The sequence below is a fragment of the Biomphalaria glabrata genome, chromosome 15 (genome assembly GCF_947242115.1).
Source record: "Biomphalaria glabrata chromosome 15, xgBioGlab47.1, whole genome shotgun sequence".
NCBI lineage: Eukaryota > Metazoa > Mollusca > Gastropoda > Planorbidae > Biomphalaria > Biomphalaria glabrata.
Genome location: NC_074725.1, coordinates 15,672,836 through 15,699,515, shown reverse-complemented (window position 1 = coordinate 15,699,515; position 26,680 = coordinate 15,672,836). Strand labels below are relative to the sequence as shown.

At 38.2% G+C, this 26,680-nt stretch overlaps 1 protein-coding gene across 4 annotated transcripts in view; it reads right to left on the bottom strand.

The window, feature by feature from the left end:
- Positions 1 to 26,680, bottom strand: part of LOC106055692 (ATP-binding cassette sub-family C member 5-like) — a 95,730-nt gene that overhangs the window by 68,614 nt on the left and 436 nt on the right. For 3 of the 4 annotated variants that reach the window (XM_056012139.1, XM_056012142.1, XM_056012141.1), the window contains exon 2: positions 11,668 to 11,758. The gene's annotated coding sequence lies outside the window, so the exon portion shown is untranslated. Of the gene's footprint in view, positions 1 to 11,667; positions 11,759 to 18,088; positions 18,247 to 26,680 lie in introns of those variants that run through there. The other variant, XM_056012140.1, reaches the window with a different exon arrangement.

Sequence of the window (26,680 nt, the reverse complement as noted above, 5' to 3'; positions counted from 1 at the left end):
ACTCTGCTAAGTCGTTGGTTTTCCTGGCTGATTTAGGCAACCCTTCCATTCTCTACGAATTTGTTCTAGCGTATTTTGTTATCTTGGAGAAAGAAAAAAATTCTTTTGACTCCCAACATTCACTTGCTGCTTACTTTGCCACGTGTGGGTATTTTGGTCTTGGAAATGAAAAAGTGTAAGAATAAACCTACCCCAAAACGTGCTTTTTTTATAATGAAGTCTGTGTTGCCGTATAACTAAGTGAAGTCTGTGTTGCCGTATAACTAAGTGAAGTCTGTGTTGCCGTATGACTAAGTGAAGTCTGTGTTGCCGTATGACTAAGTGAAGTCTGTGTTGCCGTATAACTAAGTGAAGTCTGTGTTGCCGTATGACTAAATGAAGTCTGTGTTGCCGTATGACTAAGTGAAGTTTGTGTTGCCGTATAACTAAGTGAAGTCTGTGTTGCCGTATGACTAAGTGAAGTCTGTGTTGCCGTATGACTAAGTAAAGTCTGTGTTGCCGTATGACTAAGTAAAGTCTGTGTTGCCGTATGACTAAGTAAAGTCTGTGTTGCCGTATCACTAAGTAAAGTCTGTGTTGCCGTATCACTAAGTAAAGTCTGTGTTGCCGTATCACAAAGTGAAGTCTGTGTTGCCGTATGACTAAGTAAAGTCTGTGTTGCCGTATGACTAAGTAAAGTCTGTGTTGCCGTATGACTAAGTAAAGTCTGTGTTACCGTATCACTAAGTAAAGTCTGTGTTACCGTATCACTAAGTAAAGTCTGTGTTGCCGTATCACTAAGTAAAGTCTGTGTTGCCGTATCACTAAGTAAAGTCTGTGTTGCCGTATGACTAAGTAAAGTCTGTGTTGCCGTATCACTAAGTAAAGTCTGTGTTGCCGTATGACTAAGTAAAGTCTGTGTTGCCGTATGACTAAGTAAAGTCTGTGTTGCCGTATCACTAAATAAAGTCTGGGTTGCCGTATGACTAAGTAAAGTCTGGGTTGCCGTATGACTAAGTAAAGTCTGTGTTGCCGTATCACTAAGTAAAGTCTGGGTTGCCGTATCACCAAGTAAAGTCTGTGCTATCAGTACAAGACTTTTAGATAACAAGTGGCTCAGTGAGTGACTCAGTCAAGTCGTTTTCATTTAACTTTTGAAAATCTATACAGTTTGGGGAGAATCGACCACTGGCTATGTCCACTTTATTTCATGGATATACATGTTCCAGTGAAGTCTCTCACAACACTGGGATGACACCCTTGCCAGGATTATTAATAGTCGACGAATCCCCCCCTCTCCACTGCCACACAATAAGAAGTACAATAGTACCATTAGAAAAAAAAATCCCAAGGTTATATATTTTTTTAAAATGTTATCTTTAAGAAAATTTCAAATTCATATAGCATTAACATAAACTTGCAACGCTACGTATCTCAGTTCGCTTAGGTTGTAACCCAATTTTCAGCGCTTTCGCTAAAAGTGCAAGGCTTCAGTACCCAAGGCTACAGTTTAATTTCTTCTCTGCAGACCTGACATTGTTTAACTACTAATTGTCTCCTGGATACACGAGACCACGTGGTGTGAGGGGGGGGGGAAGAGTGGCGTGGACACGATTTTTACTAATGGTCTTTGTTGTAGAAGTTTAAGTATACACGCGCGACATCACCTAGCCATGTAAAAGTGCATAGAAAAACACAGAAAAGGGCTGACCAGAAGAAATGCTATAAGATTAAAAGGATTAATAGGTGTATAAGCGGAGATCATGTGGTAATAGTTGATTACTAAATCTGCATATAATGGTATAGGAATTTCAAAGCGTTCAACTTGTCCTATTGATGTCCTATCTATTTCCCAGTTGTTGACGGTCGTTGGCTAATAGCACCAAACTGCTGGTAGACAACTTAAACAACTGTAGGCGTATTATATAACTTGAAGCAACTTGAATAACTTCTTTTTCAACAAAACTAAATATAACTTTCAATACATTATAGACAAATTCAACTTGAAATGAAATAAACTGATATTTAAACAAATCACTAAAACACACACTAAAAACACGTCCGTAAACTGTGACATTATGGAGTCGTCTCTCGATCCTTACATAGATTTAGACAGAGCCGCTTATCTTGCATCATTCTGCAAAATAATAATGAATACTCCCTGTAGATTAGATTTTAGAAGGGAATACCACGAGATAAAAAGAAATACTGCTATGCTTATATAGCCTACGAAGCTCCTTGCCTTTATAAACAAAAGGCAGATACGCCACACGCGCCGCTGTCTTTCTTTTTTGTGTTTCAAGACTTTTCAATACACAAATTTCTAAGACTGGCCTTGTACTTTCTCTTGTTCAAATGTATCCTTGAATCAGCTAAGCGACATCTGATAAATGCATCTTGCTAGAAATGAGGCGACAGGCGTAATTAACAAGAACACAAGCGCGGAGGCGGCTGAAAGAGTTTTAGCTATTTTTAGCTATGCCGTTTTACTGTGCAATGAATGCTGGGTACAAGAGACACACACACACACGCGTGTGTGGAAGGTTTAACAGCTATGGAGTGCAATGTCAAGACACGAATTCAATTTCATGGACAGACAGAGTGGACTTAATTAAGGATTTTATGAGAGAGTTCCGTGGAGTAAAATTAAGTTTAAGCAAGAATAGTTTCCAAATTATTAACAAATTAACATCAAACGTGTTAAATTATATCTCTAGTATTAGTAAGGCTAACTTTCCACGCGGACCTTATCATTTATACTTTGTCACGCGGTTTTTGCAAGGAACAGTCGCAAATGTGTCTGCGCTGTCTGTCATTTTGTTTTGCTCCCTCCGTTCCATGCATAAATACTTCACAACTTGTTTCCAAGCGACGAATCTTGTCTACCGCAAAAAAAAAAAAAAATGTCAACACTAATGGGGGAAACGACCACCCTTCCCCCCCCCCCCCAAACTGTTGTTTTTTTTTTCTTCAACCCAGAAGAAATTCTGGGGAAATCACAGATGTAGTTGACATTGAGGTCAACCTTAACGAACTTAAGAGAAAGGTCAAAAGAAAAATAAAATATGTTACAGTGCCCTTCACATGTAAACGCCTGAAGGGGGTAATTTTCTACAGTCAAATGGGATCAAACTCTAAGAACTGATGTTTCGTGAAAGGGTTAAAAAGAAAAAAGTCATTAACACAGAAATAAGACTATAAAAAGAAACATGTGAAATTTCATTCAAGTTCACAAAAACCGAAAGCCTAAGAGTGCACACATCTAAGCGTGACCCAGACGTCAGTATTGATTTACTTTTTCTTTCTTTTTCTATCCAATGAAAGTCGACTTCCTTATCAGAGCTCAATTAGAGATAGATCTATTAATGGATGTAGACTGATTAAAACTCTCTGATTTACGTTTAAAGAAGACATTGGAAACAGAGAACAAAGTGATTTCAAAATCAAAGTGTATGTGTGTGTGTGTGGGGGGGGGTCTACTTCCTAGTTCAAAACTATTTCATTTCAATCTCAAAACCACACATTTAGAGAGATCTCATTATCCGTTGTAGAACGGAACATAGACATTTTCAAAAAATAAGAGTTATCTTATAAATTATAGACGTCTTCTGAAAAAAAAAAAGGTCGTAGATGTTGATTTAATTAGAAAAAAACACTCAACAACCCGCACCAAGCTTTAGTGGCTATTGGTTAGAGAGAGTAGAGCAAGCGTACTCTTATGATATTTTTTAGCACATGGTATAAGGGATGTGACTTAATCCTTGTGTCTTTCTGATGTTGTTAGATCATGGTATAAGGGATGTGACTAAATCCTTGTATCTTTCTGATGTTGTTAGCACATGTGTAAGGGATGTGACTTAATCCTTGAGTCTTTCTAATTTTTTTTTAGCACTTGGGATAAGGAATGATTTTAGCTTTTAGGACTTTTGAGTTTGTTTTTTCTCAATAGCTTTTTTTTTTATTTGCAAGCTAATGTTTTACGTTTTATTGTAATTTTTTTCCAGATTAGATCAAATTCTCTTTACTATTAACATTGTTTCCTAGACAGATCTTGAACGAATGAAAAAGGTTAGATAATAGTAGTTTAAAACAGATGATAACAAGTGACTTATGTTTTACTAAGCGAAAGTGCCATCCGTGATTCCTAATTTAATCATGCGGGATAAAAATAGATAAAGATCTACTAAATAAACCAAGCTAAAAAATTAGCATAATTCCAGTAGCAAAGTTATTTTTTCTCTCTACCTCCTAGAGACAAAACTTCAGTACTTACAAAGACCTATTCCACTTTTATGCCCTAGCCCTGACTAAAACTGAAATGAACTAATCAGATTTGAAGACAGCTTAAATATAAATTAAATAATTCAGGTTTAAAAAACAAACTTTTTATTTTTGCATTCGTCATATAACCCCCGCAAAATAATGTCAAATTCAACGTCTCGTGAACCCTAAAGGCTAATAGATTAAGACTTTTTAATAAAGGTGTATGCTAATTTGATACTCAGAGGACATCCGGGAGCTCTTCATTCCAATGAGTTGTATAAGTAAATAGTTTGAAGTTAGCGTGACCTCGGCTTCAAGGACACGCTTCTGGCCTCATTCAGTTCTCTTGTTATCTAGTAAGACGTGTGACATACTAACCCACTTACTCACGAGTTAATGTTAGCCATGTTGGAGATGCTTCCATAGTGCCGACAATAGCTTCAAAGTTCAGGAATTGTAAGACAAATTTCTTTACCGACAATAAAATTGCGTTCGCGTTCTTAAAAGGACTATCGCGTTCTTGAAAGGACTATCGCGTTCTTAAAAGGACTATCGCAATCGCGTTCTTAAAAGGACTATCGCGTTCTTAAAAGGACTATCGCGTTCTTAAAAGGACTATCGCGTTCTTAAAAGGACTATTGCGTTCTTGAAAGGACTATCGCGTTCTTGAAAGGACTATCGCGTTCTTAAAAGGACTATCGCGTTCATGAAAGGACTATCGCGTTCTTAAAAGGACTATCGCGTTCTTAAAAGGACTATCGCGTTCTTAAAAGGACTATTGCGTTCTTGAAAGGACTATCGCGTTCTTAAAAGGACTATCGCGTTCTTGAAAGGACTATCGCGTTCTTAAAAGGACTATCGCGTTCATGAAAGGACTATCGCGTTCTTAAAAGGACTATCGCGTTCTTAAAAGGACTATTGCGTTCTTGAAAGGACTATCGTGTTCTTGAAAGAACTATCGCGTTCTTAAAAGGACTATCGCGTTCTTGAAAGGACTATCGCGTTCTTAAAAGGACTATCGCGTTCATGAAAGGACTATCGCGTTCTTAAAAGGACTATCGCGTTCATGAAAGGACTATCGCGTTCTTAAAAGGACTATCGCGTTCTTAAAAGGACTATCGCGTTCTTGAAACTATCGCGTTCTTAAAAGGACTATCGCGTTCTTGAAACTATCGCGTTCTTGAAAAGTTGAAACAAAGCGTAGTTTTGTAAAGTAGTAATAACAAGTAAATTTGTTGTTTTTTTTAAAATCCTAACCTAAATTTAATTTTTAGATCTAGATCTAGTAATTGAACATAAAAAATAAGAGTACTCTCGACTAATAATTATTATTTTCCAATTTTTAGATACATAATCTAGATAGATCTTGGTAATAAATCTATTTAAATGTACATAAGATGATTAAAATCAATAGATATGAATTATTTCGATCTAAATGTACATAAGATGATTAAAATCAATATACATTTCGACAATTAGTTTCCATTTTCTTCCAGTCTAGATATAATATTATGTCTATGCTTTATTCATTCAAGAGTATAATAAATTAATGTTTAAGAAAAATTTTGCGCATCGTCTTCTAAGTCTAGATCTAAAGGCTTACCATTAGAAAATTAAAAGGTGTACTAGATCTATACATTCACTTCAACCAGGATTCTTTCTCTGGGAGAAGGGGGAAGGGAGCGGGGTAAAAAAATGTTTTAGAATCTAACATTCATTAATTTTGAAGAGAAAAACAATCGCTCAATAAGTTGCATCAAGGAGGTATTGTCTTTTTCTAAAGTATTGTTAATGTTATAACGGAAAAGACAACTTAGATATGGCTTAACAAATACAATTTTCTTAATTAAAATCTGTAGATTTATTACTTTGGATATTAAATTATGTTTATTATCATGTTTGGGTTAGGGGTTAAGGTTGTTTTATGTTTGCTGAATAAACCTTTACGTCGTTGCAGACTAAATGGGGTTTGTTGCTGAACATAAAATTTATATATGTGTCAGACGCGAATAGCCCAATTTTCAGTAAAAGAAATTACAAAAAGTCATTTCTCTATAGAAGAAGTTACGAAGGCTATATAAAATACAACCACAGACCTATATATACTACAATAAATATAGGTTTTTGATTGCTAGTTACGATTTATTTAGGTAGGTGCTGTTTTACTATTACATACCAAGTATTAGAGTTTAGAAAAACCCAGGTTTGTTTCTTGAGCAACGCTATTAGCTAACACCTCATATCATCTATCCATTAGTATATTTAGATATATAATCTAATTCTAGTCTAGATCTATATATAAAAATCGAATAGATCTAGTAATAGTATAGATTCTATCTTGAGACTAGATTGCCGAGTCTAGCCTATGCTATGCATATAGTCAGTTTTTATAAGAAAAAAGTCTAGATATTAATAAAGACTAAAGTTTTTTAATTATTAGATTATTAGAATTTTTAATTAGATATAGACATAAGACATAGATCTAATAATAGCCTACTGTAATACGTTTACTATACTCTATACTTAATCTACTAAACTAGAGATCTATAGATCTATCTATAATATAGTCAATCTAGATTTATACAATATTCATTATAATACTTCTACTTATAATGACTTTTTTTAAAAGTTAGTACTTAGACTTAGATCGATTTTAGTTTATTAATAGATTTACTTTTTAATGCCTAGACCTAAGAATAAAATTGCGAATGATGTCTATAATGACTGATTATTTTTTTTTATAATAATAGGCCTATTTTTTAAGTATAAAGTTTTATGGAAGAGGCAATATATTAGTTGTTTGAAGATTGTAACTTCTTAAATTCAGGCTAAAAATATCGAAGCCTACATTTTTACACTCATTTCTAAATAGTCAGAAGAGATGGACTGACTCATAGTGTAGCTTGTGTACATCTGCAAAAACACAAACTCAGTTAGACTTTCAAAACTATTAAAAGAAAAACTTAGTGATTGTTTTTACTGTATAATTCTATTATTATTCCTTTTTAGAATTAGGATATACAAAAATTTGTCATATGACTATATCTAACAGAAAAAAAAATTAAACTTGCATCTATTTATGCGGCTATTACTAGTTACCTAGTAATATAAAATATATTGAACTAACACGTACATTCATCATAATGCAGCCATGCGATTTTTCGTTTATAAACATAGCATTATTTAGGACCAATATTTTACAAATGCTGCTTGGAGAAATCAGGTATACCCATTAGGAGAAAAACGACCCCTTTACTCAAGAAAAATTTAAGAAACTAGAACAGACACAAAATAAACAGTGACATTCATAACAAAAAAATATTCAAATTGATTAGAGTAACACCCTTTTAAGTAATCATTTAAAGTTTAAAATCACTACAATTTTTTTCAACAATTACTTTGTGTATTAAATTGTGTATCGGAAAATGCCGGGTACATGAAATAAGCTAGTCCTAAAAAAACAACACAGATCTTGGGTAAAATACTCATAAAATAAATAAATAAAAAAGCGACTTCCGGCCCAATATCAAAGAAACGAAACGGACTAGTCTAACAAACCCTATTAAAGTTTAAAATGCTGCCAGTCCTACGCATATTTTTTAAAAAATTATTTTTAATGAAAAATCGTAAATTTTCTGTTTGGACGTACAGTAGCGAGCCATTAACACGCTACCAATGCTTAAGATATTTTAGAAATGTGGAGAGATGAGAGTGGCAACATGTATCTAGTGTTAGATGTTATATCTTGCCACATTAAAGATACAACTAGTTCAAGGGTTTATGCCTATCTTGACGTTACAAAACAATTGCTATAATTGTCTAGTAACATCTATTTTTGATCACATTACTTAAGGCAGTCTTTGCTCATTCAAAACAAAAGAGTTTCGTCTTAATGAAACGATTTAAAGAAAGGTTTTAATTTGTAAAGGACGAGAATAACCCATACTGTAATATCTGCACGGTGTCTTCTTTGGTTTCAACCCATACTGTAATATCTGCACGGTGTCTTCTTTGGTTTCAACCCATAGTGTAATAGTAATATCTGCACGGTGTCTTATTTGGGTTCATCCTCTCACGTCAAACAGAAACTCAGTGACGAAACTAACTCGTTGTTACATCAACAGCAACTAACTGTATTAATATACTGCAAGTCTTTATCTAGATCGCAGGTCTACATACTACTGACACCTTACTTGTTTTAAATATATACACTCACACGCTCCAACAAACATATGCTATCAACAACTAATTAGTACAGCCAGTGAGTCTGTCTTGAATGGTCCCCCCTTAAAGGTCATTAAGGTCAGACAGTGTACACACACACACACACACATGAATATCTGTCATCAATACTGTTTACACAAACATCACAAGAGAGCGGAACGCGGCTTCGCCTTCACTAAGAAAGGAATCAAGGTAAGAATGTTGTTGGACAGACATATACAGTGGATTCGATCATGCGATGTTAGTGGACTGAGATATCCGTCCTTCTTGGCGATTCTGCACTTACAATTACATTTTGTTCCCAGATTGAGTGCTCCTTGGATCATTAGCTATCGCTTGAAAGGCACAAGGGCAATAGCAACATAGGCATGCGATCTGATTATGTCACCTTTATAACTTGCATAATAGCGATTCTCAAACTTTTACTTTGATCGCTAACTTATCAGTCGAAAAAGGGCACATAAATACGATGTCCAGTACTGTTCATATTGAAATATAAGAATCCCCCTACATTACATATTTAACGTTTTGAAATTATTTTTTTTTCAGTCACTTATTGCCCCTAAAGCCCAGTAGTGTTTTCGTTCAGAGGGTCTGAAACTTTCGATACGTGTCACGGTCGTGGGAAAAGATCGATTCTAGTGGAATCGGTCTTTATTAGAATCAATCCTACACGGCTCCGTTATGCACTGGGGGCCGAGGTTTCGAAAGGCGGATATCAGCGAGTCGCGGTCCGGATATGGTCTGCGGGCCTTAGTTTGGGCCTCACTGCTTAAAGCAAACTTTAACACTTGCAATGCTGACTGCTATCAAGTTTTATTACGGCCTCTTATCAGCTTGTACTGTTATATAAGGTCACGTGAACTACGAAGCACATACACCTACAAAAGAAACACACATGCCTACACCGGTACCGGTGCCCTCTAGATTGTATGCTTAGCTAAGGATTACGTAGGCACACTTGATCTTATTACTGTAGCTGGTACATTTTTATAGTCACACACTTCAAATGTGCACTTAAGACATTTCATAAACGGGGATGGGGCGGGAAAGGTATTCTGAGAGCGTAGCCTAATCATTTTTTTCCCTCTAGTTAGTTGTTACGATTCTTACTTTGTGGCGCCCCCCCCCCTTTTTCCGGTGGTTATTATGGTTTTAACATTAACATACTGTACGTCCATGGGCGTAGCCAGGGGTGTAGGGTGGGGTTCAACCCCCCACCACACACACACACACCGAAATGAAATCCCACACGCAGGGGGAATCAGAATTTAGTGACTGATTGTTTTTTAATTTTAGGTGAGATTTTAATACTAAACCATCGCTTGTCCCAGCGCAGCCAAGGAAGTTTCGGGTTTAAAACCTTCCACCAGGGTTTTTTACAGTCAAATCCCCCTCTTCTATAATACAAAACCAAAAAAAAAAAAAAAAAAAGAATGCAAACGACAATCCCAAAATTCCAAGAGCATAGCTAAGGAAGATTTTGATTTTAAAACCCCCTCCGAAATTTACGATAAAACATTCTCTTCAATATAAGACTATCCATACATCAGTCACAGGTTCTATGAGCGTAGCCAAGAGGGGTTTTGTGTTTAAAAACCCCCTCCAGCGGGGTTTAGAGCTAAAAACCACTTCTTCAATATAGAAAAGCAAATTACTCAAAAATCTAAGGGAGCTAGCAAATGGGGTTTTGAGTTTAAACCCCACTTCAGTGGGATTTGAAGATAAAAAAAATACCTCTTCAATATAAAAAAAAAGTAAATTACGCACTCAAAATGCTATGATCGTAGCCATGCCAAGGGGGGTTTTGAGTGTAAACCCCTTCCTCCAGAGGGCTTTTTTAAAAGTTTAAAACCCCACCTAATGGTTTTGAGTTTAAATACCCCATATAGAGAGTTTTGCGGTTGAAAACCTCTCTCTTCAATTTTATTCTAAAGCAAACTACAGTCACCAAATTCTATGACCGTAGCTAATGGGGGTTTTAAAAAAACAACAAATTTTTTAGTTTAAAACCCTCAAAAAATTATTTTGACGATAAAACTTCCCTTTTCGATATAGATAAAAATAAATAAATTATAGCTTGGATATAGCGCTACTTTCATGTTTATGCTCAGAGCGCTATGGTCCAATCTCATTTGTGGGCCAGTGGGGGGAGGGGGTATATGGAAGAAAGTTTTCAGTGCTGCCTTAAGGCGCTCGGATTACACAACTCTGCACGAGACGGGTGTCGAACCTCGAGCCCTCTTCATTGGCCAAACCAAGCCTAGTTCAAGCGTTCTTAGCCTCTTGACCACGCTTCCTACTATAAAATCTAAAACAAACTACAGTCACCTAATTTCAAGAGAGGTTACAAATTTCTACCAGTGGTTGGGCTCTATTAATATAGTTCAGTGCATAGTCATCTGCCGAAATTGAAAAACAATATATGTGGCTCAACAAAGATGGCTAAGACAGATTTTAGGAGTCAGTTTTAGAGATCGGGTCTAAATCAAGGAACTCCTATGCCGAACTGGGAGTCGACCCCTTAGTGAGATTGTGACAGAGCGTCGCATGATGTCTGCGGAACATGTTTTCCGACAAAAATGAATTACGCATAATAAGAGTTGCGATGACATGGAGGCCATTACAAGGAAAGTGCAAACAGGGACATCCTATAACAACTTGGCGCCACACTTTCATGGAGGTCATCAGAGCAGTTGGGAAGAGGCCTCAGACATTGCCAGTGACAGATTTTTGTGGAAGCAGCTTGCCGCCCAATGCGCCGAACGACGAGAGAGGATCTGAGTCAGTAAGAATAGTACATAAGGTTTAAAAAAAAAACACTTTTTAATAGCAGGATGATGCACTGTAGATACCTCAGAATATGCGTTTTGTAGGCTTTTAATACCGAAAATAGTGCTTGGCGGCGGAGCTCCGCCCCGAGCTGGGGTAGCGCTGTGAGCTGGCAATGGCGGGGAGTCTACAATTTTCCCACTAACTCCAGTAAGAACCTATTCTAGGTCAAATAAACGTCTTCCGAAAGAATGAAGGGTGAAAATGTAATAAGGATTAATTATGTACACACAAATACGCACATACACACATATATTTTTTTGCGGGGGTGGGGAGGAAAAAAATCCTGACTACGCCCAGTGTACGTCGATACTTAAATTACCTAGCAATGTAAACTTCAAATCATACTAAGATCAAACATTCACTTACTTGTAAGTAAACTTGATTCTTTTAATAGTCGACGGAATTCTTCATAATGCCTACTTCTCGATACAGCAGAGTAACTTTCTTGATGCGAACACTATCATGTTGGGAATAGAAAATAAAAGAAAAATGTAAGTACCACTTTTCAGACCTTGAGAGCTATGGGGAATATGACGTACTGTTTCCTTGGCTTACAGTTACTGAGGGTGTCATGTAGCCAGCACAATGATCAACCACTTTGATTTCCCAAACTAATGTACGGTGCTCATTTGTGATAGAGTGTGTGTGTTTCAATGGTGGCGGTGGGAAGAAGTTAGCGATTGGTTGTGAATGATGCAAGATAAGCAGCATTTTCGTCAGCGGTCTTAGTTAGGACAGATGACTCTAGAACGCCAGACTGAAAAGACGTTTTTTGTAGAGAGATTTTGTTTAGAATATTATTTTGCTACACTTATTTTATCTCAAGTTAAATTTGTCTCTATTGTAATAAAAGTTCTATTTAGTAGTGTTCACAAAGAAGTTATTACAAGTTATTTCAAGTTTTACAAGTTAAGATATAATACACCTACAGCGGTTTAGTTGTTTAACAGAAGTTTGGTGAGGTGCTACAAGTCAACGACCGTCCACACCACCATTAGGGCATTATAGTTGGGTGGAATCAAGGTCGCCTTAAAAAATCCCGAAATTAAAAATCCCAGTCTACAACGAGACTCGGACCCACGACACCTCGGTTCGGAAGCCAAGCGCTTTACCACGAAGCCACTGCGCCCCTCCCCATATAGGGAACACTATACCGTTATGTTTGTTGTTGTTTTTTTAACCGCCAATGTACTTGAGATTTAATGTACCAAAAAAAAATCGGTACACGTAGAGTGATTTGATCTCTTTCAGACAACCTGAGCTACTTGTTTCTCACATTTCAGTATCGTCCTTTGACTACATCCTTATGCCCATTGGTGCAGCCTCCATCTTTAATTAAACTACGTTAAAATTTTACTGTGACGAAGTTTGCTTCGAAGATGCCCGGAGAATGCATTTAAGCAGCTCAGAATGCAGAAGGTCGTTTGCCGTTAGGGCTTCTCACGACCCAGCTTGTTAAAGCACAATGTAACCAAACTTTTGACGGGCGCCGTCAGTCAAAATGTTGAGAAACGCTGATTTAAAAGTAAGCCAGTTTTACATTATAAAAGCTGATAAGGTTTGAAGGACATTTAAATAAAGGCTCAGGCATCGATGCGGAAAAGGGTGGAAATGGGAGGTTGAAAGGCGCAAGTGACCTCTGCTGCCTCTTAGTGCAGGGGAATTCCGACTGCCACCAGAGGGTGCTTCAGTAGCTAATGCGAGTTGTTGAGGCATGTTATGCTCCACTTTAAAACACGTCTTGCATCAGTGCTTTAATTGGGTAGATAACACACGAACGGAACATAAAGGCGGTTTGTCAATGTGCTGGCTACGGTTGACAGCCGATTGATCTATTAGAATGTCTCATCCTATTTGCCCCAAGAAGACCTTGAGTAGACTTTGCATTCTTCACGTGCACCCAAACATATTATCCTAAAGTTGCGTATAGCGTCCCCATTCAATTAGGAAAATTTTATTTTCATTTTTTTTGCCAAACCGGTCCGTCGCGTACTCCAAGTGGTATGTGTACCCTAGGTTGAGAATCTATGTATTCCCATGAATCGAAGACTACCCTAGTCAACTTTGTGCATAGGCAATTCCCGTTTAAGATGTTTGTTTGAAGATTATTGCAACCCAGCCAGAACCTTCCGCACGACGACGTGGAATGGCAGAGGGCAGGGTTCAAACACGGACCATCGAGAAGAAAGTACAGAGCGCATGCCAGGCTGAAATCCATTCTGTCAGAATGTTTGCACTGCCCATCTTAGGTTGTAAGATGGATTTGAGACAATGAACCGACGGCGGAAAATGAATGCACTTAGCCAGACTCATTGTTTGAGAAAGAAATAGTTCTACACATTTCTTTTTCTACAGGATCGCGGAAACGAAGCGTGAAAAACAAAACAAAAACACAATTGTATATGAAACTATAATGTCTCTTCAGCACAAATAATTGTAGTTTGTTGTGAAGATCAGACCTGTTTGTCTAAACTAGTAATGCCCGAAATCCGGCCCGCGACGTGATTCTATACGGCCGCCGAAAGGTCAGCATAAAGTGTAGAAAATGTCCCCTTCCAAAAAAAAATAATAAAAAAATTATTGTTTGCCTACGTTAGACCTCACTTTTTCTCTGATGGATTGGTACCATGGCCTTTGTGTGTTAATGAAATGGGACTCTAAACGTAGAATCTACCAGGAAAAGTGAAAAGGTCTTTGTTTTGTGTTTTTGTGTGTGTGTAAAATGATAATATGCCAACATATTTGTTTTAGAAAAAAAAGTGTTAATATTTAGAAAAAAATCAACAAAAAACAAAAACAAAAAAAAACATCAACGTATAAACAACATTACAAACAAATATGGCGCATACTTGATTTGAACCGCAAACAAAAGAAAAACGTACTAGATCCACGGGTTTCTAATAAAATAGTTTGAGGTCAATTTAATTTCGTTTTTGTACCTTTTCGGTGATATGGCCCGCGACACGCGTGTTGGAAATTAAAATGGCCAGCAGAATAAATTAGGTAGGGCATCACTGGTCTAAACGCTTTGTTGCAATATCAACCAATTATACAATATAAACCATTATAAACTTTTAATGTAGAGAGTGACTCATTTTACGTCTTACGGGTATTCTTAGAACATTTCTGTTTAGAATGTCAAAGCTATTGCGCTTGTCTGTGTGTGATTGTGTATGTATGATCTTTGTAAGTGCAATTTTCTACACATTTTACTATAATAGGGCCCAAAGACTCAAAAAACAAAAATTTATTGCTGCAGGAGTGAACGACTGTATATATATGTAACCCTGCCGGACCAAGAATTCTGTAAGACCCCATGTGATCTAAAATATCATATTTTTTTAGGCACTTAGTTGCTACGAAAATAAAATATATTAATGACTTTAAAATGTGCCATTAATAAAACTAGCCAACTCGATAATTTGATGCCAAGTGCGTCATCGTAGACATATACAAAGTACATCTACAAACGTATAACACAGGTGGTGAGGGGTATGGGTAAGGGCGTGGTGATACATTAAGAATGTGTAGACACCACAAAACGACACATTAAATATAAATAAAAAGACATTCTTATCTCTAAGGCAACACAAAGAAAAGGAGGGGAGGAAAGAAGGCCAAAGATATATTCGCCTAGGTATAATTTCAAACTTAATGAATTGTGCCCCAGTAATGGCGACTTTCGGACTATGAGTCAAACAAAGCCTATATATATATATAACAAAGCATATATATATATATATATATATATATATAAAGCAGAATGTATGGAGTGTGTATGTATGTATGTGTGTAAGTAGGTCCCGCACAGAAATCAAAACCGTTTGACCAATGTTGATAAAACTTGGCATAGATGTTCCTTAGATCATGGCGGAGACACTAGTGTATGTTTCATGTCCCACCCACAACCAGAAGGACTTCAAAATAAAGAAAAATACCTACATTTATCTCTATTAGAGAACGAAACTTGTATAAAAATCGGGTAAACCCGTTTTCACAGTATTTTATATTTGATATCACTGACGGCTAAACTGGTTAACCCATTTTCACACTCTACTTTCATTTTCGTGACAAAATCTAATAAAAATGTTAAGGGAACATTGGCCATGTATGGCCATGTTTGACATAGATCTATATCCAATCCACCAGATCAATAATTCAATAGCTAAGGACGGCAGACCGCGGGCCATATCCGATCAGTATATACAAATATATTAACTAGATCTGCACTGAAAGACATAAATCTTGTCATAAGAGGTTTGGCCTAATCCATTCCTAGATCGATGACTTGAAAACATGTTAAGCTTTAAGAGGACTGGTTTCTTTGCTCAGCCTCACCATTTTATAAAAAAATTATCACACATTCATTTTCAAGCTGTTACGCAATGCTAAAAAAAGAAAGGAAAACATTCTTTTGAAATTTGACAATTTTCTTTGAAGCAATATTAAAATCACCAATAGAGCATACAACTGTTGAGACTTAGAACATAAAATCACCAATAGAGCATACAACTGTTGAGACTTAGAACAAGATCTATATTAAATAAAAGCAATTGATAATTAAGTAATACTACGGGTAGGTGAGTGTCCATTAAGGGTCGAGCTTGCACCCATTGATGACCCTTTGACCAATGGGGAGGATTTTACTCAGGACCGACAACCCGCCCGAAGCCCCAGCCCCCATCAACTAGATGATCATTTAATCACATTCGTTTTTGTGGGATACGGTTTCCTGAGCCCCGCCTAGGTTTCCCAATACCAGGCGAGGCCGGAGGCCAAGCCCACTAGGGGTTCCTCCGTATTCATATGCTGACCGTGTAAGAGCATTCACAACAGATTAGTATGGAAACATCACAATATTTTTTTAAAATAATGCTGGGAAGAGAGTTTGAGAAACTCTGGTGTAACACAATTGTTTAAAAAGTCATATTGAACATATATTGTATGACTTCAAGGCTTATAACATAATGCACCCATCTAATCAATATTTAAAAAAAATAGGACCATGTTTTGAATAGTTTAAAATTAGAATTCTATGTCCTATCAAAAAAAAAATGGGTCAACGGGGACAGAATGCTGAGCATTTTAAGTCGGGCCTAGGTTCAATTCAAATTTTGTCTACCATATTTTATCCATGAATGTCCTTGAACATCAATGTAATGCTTTCATTTCTTATGTGATACCACCAAATGCATACCTTTCTCGTTTTCTATACAGGATTTAGGACATATGTGCATTTCGAAGGGAGCCATCCACTTAGAACGTCTGTACAGGCTGTAGGGGGCAGAACTGATTGAGAATGATGTAGAACAGTGGTGATTAGCTTTTGTTCGGTATGTGTGCAGGAGTTGACTATAGAAAATTTAGGCCCGAAAAAAAATCGCCTTTTCAAATTGAACCAAGACTTGCTGGCTTTATTACGCAACGTGGGTAGAAGCTTCTGTGTGTGTGTGTGTGTAGGGGAGGGGAATCACAGCGCTACGAAAACGTGAGCAGATTGTATGACTCCAAAGTACTCACACTATAAATAAATATTCATTTTCTTCATTCATCTTTCCTAAATACTGTTTATCATGTATAGTAGCCTACCTACTAGCCTGGAGGCTGAGTGGTCGAGGCCATTAGCTTCCCAACAAAGGGCTCTCTGGTTCGAATCTCGGCATAGGCTGCCATTTTGAATTTGGGATTTTTAGGACGCCCCTAAGTCCACCCAACTCTAATGGGTACCTGGGATTAGTTGGGGGAACGTAAAGGCGGTTGGTCGTTGTGCTGGCCGCATGACACCCTCGTTAACCGTCTGCTATAGAAACAGATAACCGCATCATCTGAAAGGGGAACCCTACCTACAACCCTTTTTTTTTTTAGATCAACCAGATCTCAACAATTTTAAGTCAAGCTATTGAAAAAGAAATGCGACTCTAGTGAGACATTAAATACTACTTAAAAAATGCGAAAATATATTCGAGTTGTTGATGTTCTCGGAGTCAATGACAAAATCACGTGATCTTGTATAAAGCATTGCAGGCATTGGCTGATACAAACAAAATGGTGGAACTGAAATTTTTCTCAAGTATTAACTCTTTCTCTCCTAATTGACGATACCAACGTTGATTTTACCCCATTAAACTAAATGGCTTATTGGATTTATAAACTTTAGTTTTGTGTTGTGTAAAAAAGAGCATGCATTCTCCTATAATTCGATGCCAAGCATAACATTTTCTGATAACAAACATAAAGTTATAGAAGTTTAATCAGAACAGGATAGTGAAATACAAATGAGCGAAATAAATAATACTATTGGAAGGAGGAAAGTAATTACGGAGAGAGAGAGTAATCAGAGAACTGTTGTGACATATAGCCGTAAGATAATGGAATCAACATTTTCTAGGTCTAGAAACAATATTCAAAGTAATATGTTCTAACAATCATTTTCAACCTTTTTAAATGGGCTTTGATACATACAAAAATTGTTGGAGGAAAAAAATATATAAAAAGGGACAAGTCACAAATGTTTCTTTTTATCATCCTTACCTCTTATAAAGAAATAAGTAATTTCCGCATTTAAAGTCAATATTTATAAATGGCCACTTGTTACCAACGTATAAACCATATCGAAATGCTAAATCTAAATCTACGGCAACAGGAAAGGAGATGGACGGTCTACGAATCTTGCATGGTGCCCCAACGGTCCAACAGACTAAAGGATAGGTAAAGGTAAAATCACACTGCATACTTTCGTGCTACGAGCGCGGTGCCATTAGTTGTACATAATACATTACTTACTTACTTGTGTGATTCTATGCGCATCAGTTACATCTGTAATTCGGAGTATAATGGTTGACGACTTAATTATTCATAATTTAATTCATAAAATAGCAAGACTTAGATCTAGATACATTTTTTTTTAATGAGAAAAAAACATTTCACGTAGGTTGATGCTGACGTCCTGAATGGATGACCCCTAACTATCTTCCATCCACGTGATAAAGAAACCAGGAAGTCAACACTGGATTATTTCTTATTCTTATATTTATTTGAAGAAAAAAAAATGCGGTTGGGTGGGCGGGGGGGGGGAGGGGGGGGGCTCAACATAGTTTGTTTTAGTGAGAAGATAAACAGATGTCGCCATTCAAGGAATCGACGAAACCGAAAAGTGATTGACGCTCAAAGCCAATCAGACTGGAGGTCCCCTAAAGTTTTTCAGACTCAGTACCCACTAGATAATGTGGATTTCCCATCAACACGTGTACCGCTGAAACAGATGGCGCCCTAAATGCTAAACAGAGGGGCCTTTATTCATTTTTCTAGAACTTGATGGGTGTAGTTCTAAGCTAAATCAGGGGGCCACTAATCTAGATCAGGGCCACCAAGAGGATGGCCTACCGTTTGAGGACCGTGCACATATGATGAAATGGGTTGGTTATCACTTTTATTCGCTGCACGTTTTGTGTTATGGGCCAGACAAAACAAAAATGTTTCACGCATAACTAACCGCAATTTTTTTTCTTTAAAATTGACAAGACTGATAATATTACTGAAACTATATTTTACATTGTCTGTGAATTTGCATTCTAATGTATGTCACGTTTTCAGCCCGTTTTTCTGATTTCATTTTCGATGTAAATGCTGTCGAATAAAATGAGTATCGTTACAATATCTTGCACTGACCAAAAGTCAATACCGGTATATATATATATATATATATATATATATATATATATATATATATATATATATATATATATATCTTCACTTCCTTGCACTATCGAACTGTAACGTGGGGTCAAATAAAAAGTTCGAAACATGTATGATTTGATCGATGGCCCCAGACAGAGAATCTCGCTCAAGGGTTTTCCCTACCAGGATGGTTTGTGACATTTGTAACAATGAATTAATGAGATTAAAGCGGGAGCTTGACAGATATAAAGATCTTAGGCTAAATTTATCGCCCGCTGGTGAACTATCGCCAGTGTTCAGATCTTATTATACTATTTATGCATGGGCGTACCTTAATAGGTCATTGCTTTCACTGAATATGTGGGTGTGTGGGTACTCAACGGGAAGAAATATATATTTCCATTTATCTCGAAGTTTCTTTTTTAATTATTTCACAAATGATTTGTTGTTCAATTCTGACGCGCTACATTATTGTTAGACAAATAGCAGGACGGCGAGGACTATGATAATAGGAAGATACTCAGAGCAATGTCACATCATATAGAGGGCAATGTCACTTCATTGCTCATAGAGTGCCCATAGTGTGGCTGGGTGGCAGACCCCGTTTGGCTGCCTATCAAGAATGCTGGAGTTCCAATCCGGACTCGAGCCGAGTTGTGTCTGCTGAGCGAGATATCACAAAAGAGATTAGACCAGAGCACACTGATCATGCTTATAGCATTTTAAAAATGCGCTACAAGCTCCAAACAGAGACACCAATCTACACTCTTGCCGTGTGCAGTACTTTGGCAAACACCTTTAATTAAAAGCTAGAGATCTTTCTTGAAAGCAAAATAAAATAAATTTTTATTGAAAAAATAGCAGGCTTTCAATATCGGTATAGTAGATCTGTGATACAAAATATAAAATTCAATCACAAGATGTTAAAAAATCGTTCTTGTCTCCCAACTCACGTGTTCTCGGAATCTCTCGCCTGCACGCGAGTCTTCTCTTTCCTTAGCCACCACTTCCTTTTTTTTTTCAAACACTGCACGTCTGGTTTAAAAATAGCCAACCTTTTTAGTAATCCATCCATTCTCTGACAATAGCATCTTAGTCATACTTTGTCACACACACACACACACAGACATAACAGAAAGGTTAAAGAAAAATATGGACGTTAAAAGAGATGGATACTATTTGGTTAGATAGCTGGGATAAGTAAGGAGGAGGGGGGTAGAGATTTATGGAGAGAGATGGAGACTATTTGGTTAGATAGCTGGGATAAGTAAGGAGGAGGGGGGGGGGACAGAGAGTTATGGAGAGAGATGGAGACTATTTGGTTAGATAGCTGGGCTAAGTAAGGAGGGGGGGGGGCAGAGAGTTATGGAGAGAGATGGAGACTATTTGGTTAGATAGCTGGGCTAAGTAAGGAGGAGGGGGGGTAGAGAGTTATGGAGAGAGATGGAGACTATTTGGTTAGATAGCTGGGCTAAGTAAGGAGGGGGGGGGGGCAGAGAGTTATGGAGAGAGATGGAGACTATTTGGTTAGATAGCTGGGATAAGTAAGGAGGGGGGGCAGAGAGTTATGGAGAGAGATGGAGACTATTTGGTTAGATAGCTGGGATAAGTAACGAGGGGGGGGGGCAGAGAGTTATGGAGAGATATGGAGACCATTTGGTTAGATAGCTGGGATAAGTAAGGAGGGGGGCAGAGAGTTATGGAGAGAGATGGAGACTATTGGGTTAGATAGCTGGGATAAGTAAGGAGGAAAGGGGGGGGGTAGAGAGTTATGGAGAGAGATGGAGACTATTTGGTTAGATAGCTGGGCTAAGTAAGGAGGGGGGGTAGAGAGTTATGGAGAGAGATGGAGACTATTTGGTTAGATAGCTGGGATAAGTAAGGAGGGGGGCAGAGAGTTATGGAGAGAGATGGAGACTATTTGGTTAGATAGCTGGGATAAGTAACGAGGGGGGGGGGCAGAGAGTTATGGAGAGATATGGAGACCATTTGGTTAGATAGCTGGGATAAGTAAGGAGGGGGGCAGAGAGTTATGGAGAGATATGGAGACCATTTGGTTAGATAGCTGGGATAAGTAAGGAGGGGGGCAGAGAGTTATGGAGAGAGATGGAGACTATTTGGTTAGATAGCTGGGATAAGTAACGAGGGGGGGGGCAGAGAGTTATGGAGAGATATGGAGACCATTTGGTTAGATAGCTGGGATAAGTAAGGAGGGGGGCAGAGAGTTATGGAGAGATATGGAGACCATTTGGTTAGATAGCTGGGATAAGTAAGGAGGGGGGCAGAGAGGTATGGAGAGAGATGGAGACTATTTGGTTAGATAGCTGGGATAAGTAAGGAGGGGGGCAGAGAGTTATGGAGAGAGATGGAGACTATTTGGTTAGATAGCTGGGATAAGTAAGGAGGGGGGGGCAGAGAGTTATGGAGAGAGATGGAGACTATTTGGTTAGATAGCTGGGATAAGTAAGGAGGAGGGGGGTAGAGAGTTATGGAGAGAGATGGAGACTATTTGGTTAGATAGCTGGGATAAGTATGGAGGGGGGCAGAGAGTTATGGAGAGAGATGGAGACTATTTGGTTAGATAGCTGGGATAAGTAACGAGGGGGGGGGCAGAGAGTTATGGAGAGATATGGAGACCATTTGGTTAGATAGCTGGGATAAGTAAGGAGGGGGGCAGAGAGTTATGGAGAGAGATGGAGACTATTTGGTTAGATAGCTAGGATAAGTAAAGAGGGGGGGGGGCAGAGAGTTATGGAGAGAGATGGAGACTATTTGGTTAGATAGCTGGGATAAGTAAGGAGGGGGGCAGAGAGTTATGGAGAGAGATGGAGACTATTGGGTTAGATAGCTGGGATAAGTAAGGAGGTAAGGGGGGGGTAGAGAGTTATGGAGCGAGATGGAGACTATTTGGTTAGATAGCTGGGCTAAGTTAGGAGGGGGGGTAGAGAGTTATGGAGAGAGATGGAGACTATTTGGTTAGATAGCTGGGATAAGTAAGGAGGGGGGCAGAGAGTTATGGAGAGAGATGGAGACTATTTGGTTAGATAGCTGGGATAAGTAACGAGGGGGGGCAGAGAGTTATGGAGAGATATGGAGACCATTTGGTTAGATAGCTGGGATAAGTAAGGAGGGGGGCAGAGAGTTATGGAGAGAGATGGAGACTATTTGGTTAGATAGCTAGGATAAGTAACGAGGGGGGGGCAGAGAGTTATGGAGAGAGATGGAGACTATTTGGTTAGATAGCTGGAATAAGTAAGAAGGAGGGGGGGGCAGAGAGTTATGGAGAGAGATGGAGACTATTGGGTTAGATAGCTGGGATAAGTAAGGGGGGGGCAGAGAGTTATGGAGAGAGATGGAGACTATTTGGTTAGATAGCTGGGATAAGTAAGGGGGGGGCAGAGAGTTATGGAGAGAGATGGAGACTATTTGGTTAGATAGCTGGGATAAGTAAGGAGGAGGGGGGGGCAGAGAGTTATGGAGAGAGATGGAGACTATTTGGTTAGATAGCTGGGATAAGTAAGGAGGAGGGGGGGGGTAGAGAGTTATGGAGAGAGATGGAGACTATTTGGTTAGATAGCTGGGATAAGTAAGGGGGGGGCAGAGAGTTATGGAGAGAGATGGAGACTATTTGGTTAGATAGCTGGGATAAGTAAGGAGGGGGGGCAGAGAGTTATGGAGAGAGATGGAGACTATTTGGTTAGATAGCTGGGATAAGTAAGGAGGAGGGGGGTAGAGAGTTATGGAGAGAGATGGAGACTATTTGGTTAGATAGCTGGGATAAGTAAGGAGGAGGGGGGCAGAGAGTTATGGAGAGAGATGAAGAAACCAGACCGCAAAGATGCACGGGGGCAATTAAAGCAAAAAGAACAGGCCGTCTTAGCCCGGTCTGGATCCTGTCATTGCCCAATCGAAGTGTACTTTGGGTACTTGTTATGGTGTGTGTGTGTGTTTCTATGATGATGGTGGCACGTTAGTAATTGATAGGTGATAATGTAGTGTGAATGATGCAAGGTAATCGGCATTGTCAGCTGTCTCGGGTTCGACAGACGACTTTAGATTGCCAGAGTGAAAAGACGTGTTTTTGTTGTGAGTTAGATTTTATTCGAAATACCATTTTTCTATTATTACTAAAGTCTACTAAATTTATTTATTTCATCTCAAATAAAAATGTGTCTGTGTTGTTTTAAAAGTTATAAAAAGTATTATTCACAAAAAAGTTATTCAAGTTATTTCAAATTTTACAAGTTAAAATGTAATACGACGGTTTAGTTGTCTACCAGCAGTTTGGTGCTACAGGACAACGACCGTCTACAACAGCAATCCAGAGAGAATGGAGGCACACATGATGCCGCCACTGCAGTGAAGACGACAGAACAAAGGACCACATTCTGGCAGAATGTTGTGTCTTGCACGGTACTGGACAAGAATTCCAGAAAAGAGTTATAAAAGGGTTATTCCTTCTCCAGGAATAAGGAGATCTTAAAACAGACTGTCCAATTTCTTTCTCATGCTCTGCAGTGTTATAAAAGGGGTACACATAGGTCAAAAGTTTGGGAAACACTGGTTTTAAGATAAGATTCATCAATATGTACACGGCGTCTACTTTAAGATAAATGTTTAGCGCATCAAAGTGGGAGTTACAAGGCCGGATTAGTTTTAATTAATAGGTTTATTTTTTTATAAGCAAATTATCGGGTGCTTTTAAATCTAAAGGCTTGTGGTAAACTAACATCCGCCAAGCTAATGGTATCTTAATGTTACCATTCAAACAAAATGCTTAGAATTGGTTTAACTCAATCATTTTAGTGTGCTGACGAACTAATGATTTTCAGGACAGAAGACTCAAAAGTAAAGTAGCAATCATACATAAAACACTGAACCATAATCTTCAAATACAAAAACAAAGTTTAATAAAATACTCAGAAAGACACAAAGATAAAGGCACATTCCTCGTCCCATATGCTAGGACAAATTTGTACAAATACTCCTTCTTCCCTAGTGCTATTAGAGAATAGCTAGCCAGGAAAACCGGTGACTTGGCAGAATTTAATTCATTGGTTAATATGCATGACTAAATGCATGACGCGTAGGACGTAATCATCTTCTTTTTTGAAGTAACGTCTGTATTATATAAGATAAGATAAAATGAATTTTCAAACTTGAACTTTTTAAAAATGAAATGGAGCCTTGCGCCTAAGTAACTCTTATACCTGCCTAGGCCTAATGTTATGTCCAAACAATTGTCTGTTTCGTTTTTTGACTTTTTAACTAGGGTTACCATACATCTGGAGGACAGGCGGACACAGTTTAACAAAGGAGGACAGATAGGAGGACAAAGTTTAACAAAGGAGGACAGATAGGATGACAAAGTTTAACAAAGGAGGAATAAGTTTAACAAAGAAGGACGGATAGGAGGAAAGCCAGGAGGGCTGTCTGATCGTGAGACGTGTAGTATGTATTTTGGACTGTCGATCGATGGTTCCGAGCTCGAGGGGGGCCGACGCCATCCCCGTTTCCTTCAGAAGGAACAACCGAAATATGTGAAACTAACCCGACAAAGCCTTAAATATTCTCACTGTCCTTGAAGAAGATTGTCCAAAAAGAAAGTATTTTTTCAAGTTGCAGTAGGCCTATGTCTACTTGTAATACAAGTCTAAATATTATTTATATGACAATACTCAGTTCTTTTAGGCACTGTATGCGTGACAATCCATCATTTATACATAAGTTTGTGAGTGGATTGTATTCGATTGTTTGATACTATGCTATTGCAGTGAACAAAAGAGTAAAAGCCGGATATTTTCACATTTTCGGACAATGTCTGTCGGACAGAGTACAGGCCCCGAGAAAGAAGGACCTGTCCTTAAACAAGAGTATTTTTATTACTAGCGAAGACTTTTCCATTGGATTTTCTCCCAATACGTACCCATTGTTAATGCCTTGTGTGCTCTCTATTTAGAGGCCTCGAGAATCGGCCACAGCATAATATAGGTATTCATTTCGGAAATACAAGGACTCAAACCCATCTCTACTTTGCACATCTGACGTAATAGAAAATATGTATTTCTTTAGACTGTTCCTGAGCTATTTGGATCAGTAAGGTTTGCCTAATCATCCTCGTGAGCCAGTTTTGTAAGGGTTGTGTCTGGGCACTGGTAACCTCCAAACAGGTAGACACATTTTAGCTCAATAGAAACAAGAATCTTTTACATAAAAGGGCCCATTCAACATAGGGACAATCTATTTGAATAAATTGAGAGATCATATTTAATTAATCTTGGAGCTCTACTAATCTAAGTTGTCTCTCTCTCTATCTCTATCAAAATTGAAGATGATTACGTCCTACGCGTCATACATCATCTAGTTATGTATATTAACCAATGACTTAAATTCTGCCAAGTCACTGGCTTTTCTGGCTAGCTCAGACAACCCATTCCATGCTCTAATAGCACTAGGTATGTGAAAATGTGAAAATAATTTTAAAGTTTAACTCCCCCCCTCCCCCCAAAAAAAATCTTAACCACCTAACTTTCTTATTATCCAGTGGGAGGGGGGGGCAAATAGTTCTAGAATGGGCTGTTGCAAAGTGGTAAAGCGCTTGGTTTCGAAACCGAGGGGCCTCTGACTTGAATCTTGGTGAAAACTAAGATTTTGAATTTCGAGACTTTTAGGATGCCTAGAGTCCAGGCAACTCTGATGGGCACATTAGTTTGGGAAAGTAAAGTTGGTTGGTCATTTTGCTGGCCACATGACACCCTCGACAACTGTTAGCCATAGGAACAGATGACCTTTTTATCATTAGCTATATAGAGCAAGGTCTGAAAGGGGTACTTTACTTTTACTTTTGTTCTAGAATACTAGGTCTATAGCTGATTTCTCGCGAAATTGTCAATTACTTCGTTTCTTAATGTTCAGTTTGTAGCGCCACTGAACAGTTAGATCTAGATCAAACTCTCGACAAAAAAATATAGACTCTAGTAAACAATCTTATAACTGAACTCCGTCCAGCCGATCAGAAAGACAACAGCTTGGACGCCGTCTAGTTCCATGGTTCCTTAGTATCTAGATCTATTATCTCGATCTAGATGTTATCTAGATTTTCAAGATATCTAAAATAAATCTATATCTAAATCTAAATGGCTGCAATCAATTTCAAAGACGAAAAAAAAGTTCCTTTTTGAATAGAACTAGTCTAGATCTTGGTCTGTTTACATTGATACATGAATTGGTAGCGAAGGAATATAGACTATATGAGATACTAAGTCCTTTAGAGTCTAAATGAATAGGCTACTAAAGCACGTCAGAATGCGGATCATGTAGAGATTGTAGCGGATAGCCTATGTAAAGTCTAGGTACTAGATTTATATTGCCGATGGCCATCAGGACGCCATGTATATAGTCTGGTCAACCGAAATCACTTTCCTAAAGCTAGATTCTAGAACTACATCTATCTTTGTTCTGATTTATTTTGTTTTAGATGTTTTGTGTGTCACTTCAGAATTTAAGATTACTAACCTACATCCTAGCCCAAACCTCCCGTAGGACGGGGATGGCGGAGGACAGGGTTCGAACCTTGGACCTTCGAGACAACAATGGGTCACAGAGGTCACGATACCACACGGTCAGGCTGCAATCCAAATCTATGTCACTAAGATCAATCAGGTCGACATCGCCTAAATATCAATCTCCACAGAGAATCAAA